We start from the raw sequence: 13,625 nt of genomic DNA, 5'->3' as shown, positions 1-13,625 counted from the left end.
AGCCATGTTCATGGCTAACTGTGTCCAGTACTGAGGTTTATTCTTGGACAATGGCGTAGCATCAATCCCCCTCAAGGGAATAGGACTCTGCAACGGCTCCAAGGAAAAACCACAGCGCTTGGCAAATTCCAGGTCCATTAAGTTCAGGGCAGCGCCAGAATCCACAAATGCCATTACAGAAAAGGACGACAATGAGCAAATCAGGGTAACAGACAAGAGAAATTTAGGCTGTAAAGTACTGATGGTAACCGACCTAGCAACCCTCTTAGTTCGCTTCGGGCAGTCAGAGATAGCATGAGTAGCGTCACCACAGTAAAAACACAGCCCATTCTGACGTCTGAACTCCTGCCGTTCTGCTCTCGTCAAAACTCTATCGCATTGCATAGGCTCAGAACTCTGCCCAGAGGACACCGCCATATGGTGCACCTCCTTACGTTCATGTAAGCGCCGATCAATCTGAATGGCCAGAGACATTGATTCGTTCAAACCAGCAGGCGTAGGAAACCCCATTCCATTTTGTAAGCACAGACCACTTTCTAAGTTTCTGACAATATATCTCTACTGCTTCCTGACCCTGACACAGAGCCAGCAAAATTTTTTCTGCCTGATCCACAGAATTGGGTTCGTCATAAAGCAGTCCAAGTGCTTGAAAAAACAAATCTATATTGAGCAATGCAGGATTCCCTGGCTCAAGGGAGAATGCCCAGTCCTGCGGGTCGCCACGCAACAGAGAAATAACAATCTTCACCTACTGAATGGGGTCACCAGAGGAACGGGGTCTCAGAGCAAAAAATAATCTGCAATTATTTTTAAAATTTAAAAACCTAGATCTATCCCCAGAAAACAAATCAGGAATAGGAATTCTAGGCTCAGAAACAGGAGTTTGAACAACACAGTCTTGGATACTCTGTACCCTTGCAGCGAGATGATCAACACGCGCAGACAAACCCTGAACCTCCATATCAGCACCAAGCTCCTGCACCATCCAAAAATCAAGGGGAAAAAATAAGGACAAAACAAGCAACACAAAAAAAAAAAATATATGACTCAGAACTACCTTATTAGTCCATCTATCAGGAACAAAGAATTTCCCCACAGGACAGCGGTCGGGTCTATCAGCCTGAAACTCCTGAAGCACCCGCCGCAAATCAGGGGAGATAGCAGAAAGAATCACCCCCTATTTGAGAATACCAGCCGGCTCACGGACTCCAGGAGAATCAGGCAAAAAACTCCTAGACAAGGCATCAGCTTTCACATTCTTAGATCCCGGAAGATACGAGACCACAAAATCAAAACGGGAGAAAAACAAAGACCACCGAGCCTGTCTAGGATTCAAGCGCTTGGCCGACTCAAGGTAAATCAGATTCTTATGGTCGGTCAAGACCACAACACGATGCTTGGCTCCCTCAAGCCAATGTCACCACTCCTCGAATGCCCACTTCATAGCCAACAACTCCCGATTGCCGACATCATAATTACGCTCAGCAGGCGAAAACTTTCTGGAGAAGAAAGCACACGGCTTCAACACAGAGCCATCAGAGCTTCTCTGAGACAGAACAGCTCCTGCCCCAATCTCAGAAGCGTCAACCTCAACCTGAAAAGGGAGAGAAACATCTAGCTGACGCAACACAGGGGCAGAAGTAAAACGACGCTTAAGCTCCTGAAAGGCCTCCACAGCCGCAGAGGACCAATTCACCACATCTGCACCTTTCTTGGTCAAATCGGTCAGAGGTTTAACCACAGTAGAAAAATTAGCAATGAAGCGACGATAAAAATTAGCAAAGCCCAAAAATTTCTGAAGGCTCTTCACAGATGTGGGCTGAGTCCAATCATAAATAGCCTGGACCTTAACAGGGTCCATTTCAATAGCCGAGGGAGAAAAAATGAACCCCAGAAAAGAAACCTTCTGAACTCCAAAAAGGCACTTAGACCCCTTCACAAACAGTGTATTAGCACGAAGAATCTGAAATACCATCCTGACCTGCTTCACATGAGTCTCCCAATCATCGGAAAAAAACAAAATATCATCCAAATATACAATCATAAATTTATCCAAATACTCCCGGAAAATATCATGCATAAAGGACTGAAACACAGATGGAGCATTAGAGAGCCCGAAAGGCATCACAAGATATTCAAAATGGCCTTCGGGCGTATTAAATGCTGTTTTCCATTCATCACCCTGTTTGATGCGAACCAGATTATACGCCCCTCGAAGGTCAATCTTGGTAAACCAGCTAGCCCCTTTGATCCGAGCAAACAAATCAGAAAGCAAAGGCAAAGGGAACTGGAATTTGACCGTGATCTTATTGAGAAGGCGATAATCTATACAGGGCCTCAAGGAGCCATCCTTCTTGGCAACAAAAAAGAACCCCGCTCCCAACGGTGACGAAGACGGGCGAATATGCCCCTTCTCCAAGGACTCTTTTACATAAGTCCGCATAGCGGCATGCTCTGGTACAGACAGATTGAAAAGTTGACCCTTAGGGAACCTACAGCCAGGAATCAAATTAATAGCGCAATCACAGTCCCTATGAGGAGGCAGAGGACTGGATTTAGGCTCCTCAAATATATCCTGGAAATCTGACAAAAACTCAGGAACCTCAGAAGAAGGGGACAAGGAAATTGACATCAGAGGAATATCACTATGTATCCCCTGACAACCCCAACTAGTCACGGACATGGATTTCCAATCCAGCACTGGATTATGTACCTGTAACCATGGAAACCCCAGCACAACCACATCATGCAAATTATGCAACACCAAAAAGCAAATATTTTCCTGATGTGCTGGAGCCATGTTCATGGCTAACTGTGTCCAGTACTGAGGTTTATTCTTGGACAATGGCGTAGCATCAATCCCCCTCAAGGGAATAGGACTCTGCAACGGCTCCAAGGAAAAACCACAGCGCTTGGCAAATTCCAGGTCCATTAAGTTCAGGGCAGCGCCAGAATCCACAAATGCCATTACAGAAAAGGACGACAATGAGCAAATCAGGGTAACAGACAAGAGAAATTTAGGCTGTAAAGTACTGATGGTAACCGACCTAGCAACCCTCTTAGTTCGCTTCGGGCAGTCAGAGATAGCATGAGTAGCGTCACCACAGTAAAAACACAGCCCATTCTGACGTCTGAACTCCTGCCGTTCTGCTCTCGTCAAAACTCTATCGCATTGCATAGGCTCAGAACTCTGCCCAGAGGACACCGCCATATGGTGCACCTCCTTACGTTCACGTAAGCGCCGATCAATCTGAATGGCCAGAGACATTGATTCGTTCAAACCAGCAGGCGTAGGAAACCCCATTCCATTTTGTAAGCACAGACCACTTTCTAAGTTTCTGACAATATATCTCTACTGCTTCCTGACCCTGACACAGAGCCAGCAAAATTTTTTCTGCCTGATCCACAGAATTGGGTTCGTCATAAAGCAGTCCAAGTGCTTGAAAAAACAAATCTATATTGAGCAATGCAGGATTCCCTGTCTCAAGGGAGAATGCCCAGTCCTGCGGGTCGCCACGCAACAGAGAAATAACAATCTTCACCTACTGAATGGGGTCACCAGAGGAACGGGGTCTCAGAGCAAAAAATAATCTGCAATTATTTTTAAAATTTAAAAACCTAGATCTATCCCCAGAAAACAAATCAGGAATAGGAATTCTAGGCTCAGAAACAGGAGTTTGAACAACACAGTCTTGGATACTCTGTACCCTTGCAGCGAGATGATCAACACGCGCAGACAAACCCTGAACCTCCATATCAGCACCAAGCTCCTGCACCATCCAAAAATCAAGGGGAAAAAATAAGGACAAAACAAGCAACACAAAAAAAAAAAAATATATGACTCAGAACTTTTCTCTTCCCTCTTTTGAGATGCATTTAACACATTGTGGGCCAGCTGTACTGTTATGACCTGGTGGGTACGGAGCGGTGCTGAGATGACCTGGTGGGCAAAACCAATCATGGACTCACTACGGAGCAGCACTGAAATTACCTGGTGGGTAAAACAAAAATAGGACTAGCTCTGAGGAGGTGGTAACTTTACTGACCGCAATCCCTTCTCCTAACACCAACACTAGAAATAGCCGTGGAGCGTACCTAACTCTGCCTAGATGCCTCTGCACAGCCTAAGAACTAGCTACCCCTAAAGATGGAAACGGAAAGCTATCTCGCCTCAGAGAAACCCCCAAAGGAAGATAGCCCCCCACAAATATTGACGGTGAGTGGAGAGGGAAATGACAAACTCAGAAATGAAACTAGATTTTTTTAGCAAAGGAGGCCACTACTATCTAAATGGACAGATAGGATAGGTTGCTGTGCGGTCAGTATAAAAACTAAAAGTCCACGCAGAGTTTACAAAAATAACCACCACACCGACTCACGGTGTGGAGGGGCAAATCTGCGACCCCAGAGCTTCCAACTAGCCAGAATATTTCATAATGACAAGCTGGACAAAGAGACATAAATTGAACTGAACAGAAGGTCATAAGCAGGGAAACACCCAAAAAGTAGCAGACTTATCTTAAGCTGAAAATGGACTGGCCAACAGAGAACTTCCAGGAAAGGACTGAATCCACAGGAAATACATTGACAGCTGGCATCCACTAAAGCCAAAAGCCCAGTTAAATAACAAGGCCAGGAAACCGATTAGTGAACGCAGCTGCTAAGTTCCACTTGAAACCACCAGAGGGAGCCCAAGAGCAGAACTCCCAAAAATACCATTCGCAACCACAGGATGGAGCCCAAGAACGGAATTCACAACACGAAGCGCAACATCCGAAACCCACTAGAAGAACAATACACCACTATACGAGAAATGTACACACCTGTTAGGACCTGGACATATGTATGGACACTCCATTAGGTTTAAGTGTTTTTATGTTTTCAATCCTCTGCCACTTAAAGGATTACATTATTTCAAAAGAATCTGTTACTCTCAAATGCATCTTATACTAGCTGTGAAGTTATATTGTCAGGGCCGCCATCAGGGCATTACTGCCCTTACTGGTGCATGGGGCCTAGTGAGCAGAAGCAAAGAGGTGCTTTTTGCTTCTGCTCACCAGACCCCAGGGGCAGGATTCGGTCGATTCAGTAACTGAACGTGCATCCTGGGATTCACATTTAGTCGAAATCTAGTGCTGGTGGCTTCGTGCATGGCAATAGTTAACAGCATCTAGCCAACCAGAGGCTGACAGCAGATGTTGGCACGCACACTGCCGGTGTGTGACATCACTGTCACGCACCTGCACCTCAAATGGATGGAGATCATATGGCAGGATTGAGATCTTATGGGGGCAGGATGGAAACACATGGGTCTGGGATGGGAGATCATATGAGAGCAGGATGAGTGAACATATGGGGGTAGAATGGGAAAATGTATGGTGCCAGGATGGGAGAACATATGAGGCTAGGATGGGAGGACATATGGTACCAGGATGGGATGGCATATAGGGCCAGGATGGGAGAACTTATGGGGGTAAGATGGACACACATGGAACCGGTATGGGAGAACATATGGGGGCAGAATGGGAGAATACCTGGGGTCAGGATGGGAAGACATATGCTGGCAGGATGGAAACACAAGAGGCAAGGATGGGAGAACATATGGGATCAGGTTGGGAGAAAATATGGGGCCAAGATGGGAAAACATATGGAGGCAAGATGAAGACTTATGGGGCCAGGATTGGAGAACATATGGGGGCAGGATAGTAACATATTGGGCCAGGATGGGAGAACATATGGGGTAGGATGGATACATATGGGGCCAGGATGGCAGGACATATGGAGTCAGGATAGGAGAACATATGGGGGCAGGATGGAGACATATGGGGCCAGGATGGGAGAACCGATGGGGATAGAATGGTGACATATGGGGCCAGGATGGGAGAACATATGGAAGCAGGATGTGAGAATACATTGGGCCAGGATGGGAGAATAAATGGGGCGAGGATGGGAGAACATATAGGGCCAGGATGACAGAAGATATGGGGCCAACATAGGAGAATGTAAGGGGCCAGGAAGGAAGGATATATGCTGGCAGGATGGAGACACATTGGGATAAAATGGGAGAACATATGGGGTCAGAATGGGAGAAAATGAGGCCAGGTTGGAGGACATATGGGTTATCGACCATAAAGAACCAAAAAAATGCCCCTAAAATATAACTTTTATTGCTTTAGGTAAAATGACCTAATGAAATGTCAGGAGACAATAGTTAATCTTAACAATATAACTTAACACTTAAAAAGGATAGAGGTATAACAAGTGAGGGGGTGCTCTCTCTCTTCCTCACCCTACCTTACCGCGGAGGATGGCACCCTAAGTTCAACATGGCGCCCCCACTCGACGACGGCTCTCCCTTAAGACCCTAAGGGGGACTAACAAAGAAAACACCATCACCAACACCAGTATATTAAAGTGCTAATGTACTTTAAAAGTGCTTAAATAACACCTGCATAGGTATATACCAATATTTTCATATAACAATTTTTCTTTGTTTCAGGATTCTTATTTATATGAGTCCTGATACCTTATAACTAAGGTGCAACTGTGAGCAAAGATATAGAATAATCTTATAACAATAGGTTTACTAGTTGTGCCGTATCATTGAACCATTTATTATCACCTCATAAAGAAGATGCAAAGCTCTTGTACCCTATCTCATTAGTTATAGTATTTTGGTATTAGCAATATACCACAAGAAAGGGATAACCAATGGGGGGTAATAACACTGTTTCTGGTTAATTCAATAATCAGGTTACCAGATATCATCAGTCACAGCATATCCACAAATGTAAAGGCACAATCATGCTCACAAATGCTTAATAAGTAGTGAATTCCCTAGTTATATACCACATTATGAAAAAATGCAGGGATATAGGTAATCCATAATTAGATCGTGGTCATAGAAAAAATAGTACAGATAGTACTTATCAATTTGTTGCCCATCCCGACGCGTTTCCCCCAGGAAGATAGACCGGGGTTCATCAGACGACCAGACAAGGGGCTTGTTTTCCGGACCGGGAGCTGCTACAGTACGCTGCACCCCGTCCTGACCGCTCACTAATAGTGAGGTGTTCTGTTCCAGCATCCTAAGTTGAGTGCTAAGTTTTATGTTGACCACCACATCATCTGACCCAACAGCACTGCAGTTACACCAGATTGCCAGCGGGGGTAAAAGCTGACATTAACCTCCTATGGTCCTGGAAAAAGCAACATTTAAAATCGAGTGGAACCAGAGCTGCCATGAATCCAAAAATGGATTGTGACAACTCGTTTTTTTAAAGAGTGCATTTATACAATTGTATTTTTATTTCATTCCTGTCTGTTCCCCCTGTCAGTTTTGTATTTTCCTATGCACTTCTGTTCCATGCCTCCATGGGTGGGGGAGGAAACAGATCAGTGGGCATATAGGAGCATAGCAAGGTACGAGTCCCCAGCATCCACCTTCAGGGGTAATCTGGGTTACAGGGATAGCCTAGAGTCCTCCTCGCTTGAGGGACAGGGAATCCTGCTACAGTATTGTGACACTACCTGTACACTGACACTATACACAGAGCTTCTCTGTATAATGTTCCTGGAGATCCCTGTATTACCTATACACTATATACAGAGCTCCTGTGTATAGTGTCACTGGTGATCACTGTATTACCTGTACACTGACACTATATACAGAGCTCCTGTGTATAATGTCACTGGTGATCACTGTATTACTTGTACATTATACATTGTATACTACATACAGAGCTCCTGTTTAAAATGTCACTGGTGATCCTTGCATTACCTCCTGTACACTGACACTATATGCATATGCAGAGCTCCAGTGTATAATGTCACTTGTGATCCCTGTAGTACCTGTACACTATGTACACAGTTCCTGTGGATAATGTCACTGGTGATCACTGTATTACCCGAACACTATATAAAGAGCTCCTGTGTATAATGTCACCGATGAACACTATTACTTGTACACTGAGACTACATACAGAGCTCCTGTCTATAATGTCATCAATGATCCCTGTACACTGACACTACTGTATATACAAAGCTCCTGTGTATGTCATCAGTGATCACTGTATTACCTGTACCCTATATACAGACCTCCAGTGCATAATGCCACTGGTGATCACTGCATTACCTGTATACTATACACAGAGCTCCTTTGTATAATGTCACCAGTCATTTCTGTATTACCTGTACATTATACACTGTATATTATGTACAGAGCTCCAATGTATAATGTCCCTGGTGATCCTTGTATTACCAGTACACTGACACTATATTCAGAGCTTCTGTTTATAATGTAACCATTGATCACTGTATTACCTGTACATTATACACAGAGCTACTGGATATAATGTCACTGGAGATCCCTGTATTACGTGTACACTATATACTATAATGTCACCGGTGATCACGGTATTACCTGTACACTGACACTATATACAGAGCTCTTGTGAATTATGTCACTGGTGATCACTGTATTACCTGTACACTGACACTATATATAGTGTATAATGTCTGTCAAGCTCATACCCTGACTGATGGGTGTGAGCCAAGGGGGTTTGTGGCCCCACTGTGCCACGAACCAGACTACCCTGGAAGGGGCGTGACTATGACAGCTGCCTTGGTCTTCACTGGAGCCTCTGATGGTGAGGTCAGGCTTGTGCGGCAGGCAGCTGCCAGGTGCTACTCCAGGGTGGTGTCTGCTGATCTCACTTGGGAAACAGGAACACCAGGATTGGTGCAGGCATCACGCAGGACTAGCAGATGAGCACGGATGAAACTCAGACGAGTAGGCTAGCACGGCTGAGACACAGAGCTGGCAGAGACATGGGACTGGCAGGAATGGCAGAGACACAGGGCTGGCAGGCACAGCAGAGACACAGGGCTAGCAGGCACGGCAGAGACACAGGGCTAGCAGGCACGGCAGAGAAACAGGGCTGGCAGGCATGGCAGAGACACAGGGCTGGCAGGCACGGCAGAGACACAGGGCTGGCAGGCACGGCAGAGACACAGGGCAGGTTGGTGTGGTGTATGAAGGAAGAGGTTGGGACCTGTTCACACAGGAGGTGAAGGTAAGGAAACAAGCAGGAAGGAATGAAGTATGAAGGAACAGGTTGGGACCTGTTCACACAGGAGATGCAGGTACGGAAACAAGCCAGAAGGAAAAGAGTATGAAGGAACAGGTTGGGACCTGTTCACACAGGAAGAGAACCACAAGGCTGCGGATAGGAGCGGAAGAGCAGCAAGAGATAGTGCAGCAACAGAAGCTAAGCAGAGCGGAACCGCAAGGAATGCGGAGAGGAGCTGCAGCAAGAGATTACTGCAGCAACAGGAGCGGAGCAGAATAGAACCGCAGGAGTGTGGAGCAGAGGTAAAACTGCAAGAGAGACAAGGGTAGAACCACAAAGTGCAGAGCCAAGAGCTGAGTGAAGGCACAGAGTGCAGAGCCAAGAGCAGAGCAGAGAGGCACAGAGTACAGAGCCAAGAGAAGAGTGAAGGCACAGAGTGCAGAGACAAGAGCAAAGCAAGGTCGCAGAGTGCAGAGCCAAGAGCAGAGCAGAGAACACAAGGAAAGACAGCAGGGAAAGAAGCCACAGACAAGGAGAGAGGTAGGACAAAGTTCAGACAGGGTAATGGAACAAGACAAGGTACAAGAACAAAGACACAGGGACCAGGATATTCTACCTCCTTGAGGGCAGACAACAAGAACAAGGCATGGCTAGAACAGAAACACTGAGACCAGGATATACAGCCTCCTGGAGGGCAGTCAGACAAGATCAAGGCAAAGCTAGGAGTAGAACCTCCAGAGAAGGAGAAACACAGAGCAAGGTCTGGCAGCTCAGAAACAAAACACTAACTGAGTTTACACATTGCACAGGCCCAGTCCACTGGGTGGAGCTGCACTAAATACTGGAGGCCTCTTGGTATTTGGTCAGGAACAGATTATACAGGTGCACCTGATTCCTATAAGAACCAGAGTGTTCAGGCGCCGCCCTCCTATGCACACAGCCAGGAAGCATGCAGAGAGCAGAGGCACAGAATATGGAGCTGGCAAGAAACCACAACATGACCTGGAGCAGTGGGTAAGATAGTGTGAGAGATGAGAGGCCATGCCATGATGCCAGCAGAGTTGTTACAATGTCTCTGGTGATCCCTATGTTACCTGTACACTATACACCATATACAGAGTTTCTGTGCATTGTGTTACCAGTTATCACTGTATAACCTGTACATTATACACTGTATAATGTCATCGGTGATCCCTGTATTACCTGTGCACTATACACAGAGCTCCTATGTATAATGTGCACTGCTGGTATACAGGTGGGCACGTCAGGTATACAGGTGGGCACAGCAGGTGTATGCAGGTGTAAGGAGGTGGCGGGGAACCTCAGTTGCCTCCTCTCTCCTACACACTGAGCCCATGCAGCGCCTCAATGGTTCCCTCAAGTTTTGTGTGTAATGTTTCATGTATAATGTTTTATGTGTAATGTGTAATGTACTGTGAAGTGTTAGGTACATTCCACGGCTACTTCTAGTTGCGGTGTTAAGTTCAGGGTCTGCGGTCAGTACAGGTACCACCTTCTCCAGAGTACGTCTCATGCTGCTCCTAGGCCACCAGATCATAACAGTTTTATGTGTAATGTACTGTGTATGTTATGCGACTACATGTGTATAACGTTATTTTAGGGACAGAAGGAGTTAAATAGGGGGACTGTCCCTATCAGAGTTACCTTGACGCGGTGGGATGGCTTTTGTGCTATTTTTTTATCAAAAAACAGTATTACTAAAAACTCTGTGTTATTTAAATGCACTTTTGCTTTTTTACTTAGTTACATCAGGGTTTTTGCTTACTTTTTTCTCTTGTAGGTTTTAATGTTTTGTGGCCAATGTGAACATGCGTTTAACCTCTGCATGTGTACCAATTCAAGTTAAGCTCAATTTTTGTGTTTTTTTTCTCTGTATTGTTGCATTCTGTGCAAGCTGGGGTGTGGCCTCCCTGTTTCTGAGCTAGAGATTATATATAAGGCTTCCACAGTCTGGAGTTTCATAGGTTGGGCCCAGTCCTTTTGACTGCCCTTATTCACACTGAGGTAAACATTGACACATGGTAAGGTTTTAATATTAGACAGTGTAGGACTGTCCCTATCAGAGTTACCTTGACATGGTGGGATGGCTTTTGTGCTATTTCTTGATCAAAAAACAGTATTACTGAAAACGCTGTGTTATTTAAATGGACTTTTGCTTTTTTACTTAGTTACATCAGGGTTTTTGCTTACTTTTTTCTCTTGTAGGTTTTACAGAGTTCCTTTGTATAATGTGCACTGCTGGTATACAGGTGGGCACATCAGGTATACAGGTGGGCATGGCAGGTATATGCAGGTGTAAGGAGGTGGCGGGGAACCTCAATTGCCTCCTCTCTCCTACACACTGAGCCTATGCAGCACCTCAATGGTTCCCTCAAGTTTTGTGTGTGATGTTTCATGTATAATGTTTTATGTTGTGAATTCTGCTCTTGGGCTCCCTCCGGTGGTTATAAGTGGTAGCGCTGCTGTCTTTGGATCGCTGCATTCATCAGGTGTGTTCACTTATCGCAATTCTGACTGGGCTATTTAGTCTTACTTGACCCTTTAGTCAGTGCCAGTTGTCCATTGTTCCTGGAGGATTCACATCCCTGCCTGGTCTCTCCTGCTTTGCTGTTCATTTCAACAAAGATAAGTTCTGGCTTTGTTTTTTGCAGTCCACATGCTGTGGGCTTTATTGTTCAGTTCTTTTCCATGTTTTTGTCTTGTCCAGCTTGGTCTGCATAAGGATTTGTTCAGCCAAGCTGGTATCTCTGGAGATGCAGATATACCCTCCATATCTTTAGTTAGATGTGGAGATTTTGTATTTTCTGTGGTGGATATTTTCTAGTGTTTTAATACTGACCGCATAGTACTCTGTCCTATCCTTTCTATTTAGCTAGAGTGGCCTCCTTTGCTAAATCCTGATTTCAGTCTGCGTATGTTATTTCCCTCTCCTCTCACAGTCAATATTTGTGGGGGGCTGTCTATCCTTTGGGGATTTTCTCTGAGGCAAGATAGTTTTCCCTTTTCTATCTCTAGGGGTATTTAGTCCTCCGGCTGTGTCGAGATGTCTAGGGAGTGTTAGGTACATTCCACGGCTACTTCTAGTTGCGGTGTTAAGTTCAGGGTCTGCGGTCAGTACAGGTACCACCTTCTCCAGAGTACGTCTCATGCTGCTCCTAGGCCACCAGATCATAACAGTACAACTGTCCAACAATGAGTTAATCGCATCTCAGAAGAAGGGAAGGAAAGTGCTGAGCCATTTTTTTTTCTGTAGTCTGTTGTGTCTTTTCTTCCCTCTTTACCTCTGGGTGGCTCAGGAGTTTGGCGCTGGCATGGATGTTCAGGGATTGGCTTCTCGTGTGGATCAACTTGCTGCTAGAGTACAGGATATTTCCGATTATATCGTTCAGGCTCCGGTTTTAGAGCCTAGAATTCCAACTCCTGATTTGTTTTTTGGGGACAGGTCCAAATTTTTAAGGCTTAAAAATAACTGTAAACTGTTTTTTGCTCTGAAACCCCGTTCCTCTGGTGATCCTACCCAGCAGGTTAAAATAGTCATCTTTCTGCTGCGTGGCGATCCTCAGGAATGGGCATTTTCCCTGGAATCTGGGAATCCTGCTTTGCTTAATGTAGATACCTTTTTTCAAGCGCTAGGGTTATTGTATGATGAACCTAATTCAGTGGATCATGCTAAGAAGACCTGCTGGTCTGAGTGATTCTATGTCTCTGGCCATTCAGATTGATCGGCGCTTGCGCAAGCACAGAGTTGTGCACACTATGGCGTTGTCTTCCGAGCGGAGTCCTGAGCCTATGCAGTGTGATATGATTGTGTCTAGGGCTGAACGACAAGGATTCAGACGTCAGAATAGGTTGTGTTTTTACTGCGGCGATTCTGCTCATGTTATTTCTGATTGTCCTAAGCGTACCAAGAGAATCGCCAGTTCCGTTACCATCAGTACTGTACAACCCAAATTTCTGTTATCTGTGACCCTGATCTGCTCATTATCGTCATTTTCTGTCATGGCATTTGTGGATTCAGGCGCCGCTTTAAACTTAATGGACTTAGAATTTGCCAGACGTTGTGGTTTCCCCTTGCAGCCTTTGCAGAGTCCTATTCCTTTGAGGGGCATTGATGCTACACCGTTGGCTAAAAATAAACCTCAGTTTTGGACACAGCTGACCATGTGCATGGCGCCAGCCCATCAGGAAGATTGTCGTTTTCTGGTGTTGCATAATTTGCATGATGCTATTGTGCTGGGTTTCCCATGGTTACAGGTGCATAATCCGGTATTGGATTGGAAATCTATGTCTGTGACTAGTTGGGGTTGTCAGGGGGTTCATGGTGACGTTCCTTTGATGTCAATTTCCTCCTCCACCTCTTCTGAAATTCCTGAGTTTTTGTCAGATTTCCAGGATGTATTCGATGAGCCCAAATCCAGTTCCCTTCCACTGCATAGGGACTGTGATTTTTCTATTGACTTGATTCCAGGCTGTAAGTTCCCTAAGGGCCGACTTTTCAACCTGTCTGTGCCAGAACATGCCGCCATGCGGAGT

The sequence above is a fragment of the Ranitomeya variabilis genome, chromosome 4 (genome assembly GCF_051348905.1).
Source record: "Ranitomeya variabilis isolate aRanVar5 chromosome 4, aRanVar5.hap1, whole genome shotgun sequence".
Taxonomy (NCBI): Eukaryota; Metazoa; Chordata; class Amphibia; order Anura; family Dendrobatidae; genus Ranitomeya; species Ranitomeya variabilis.
Note: the sequence above shows the minus strand (reverse complement) of the source record.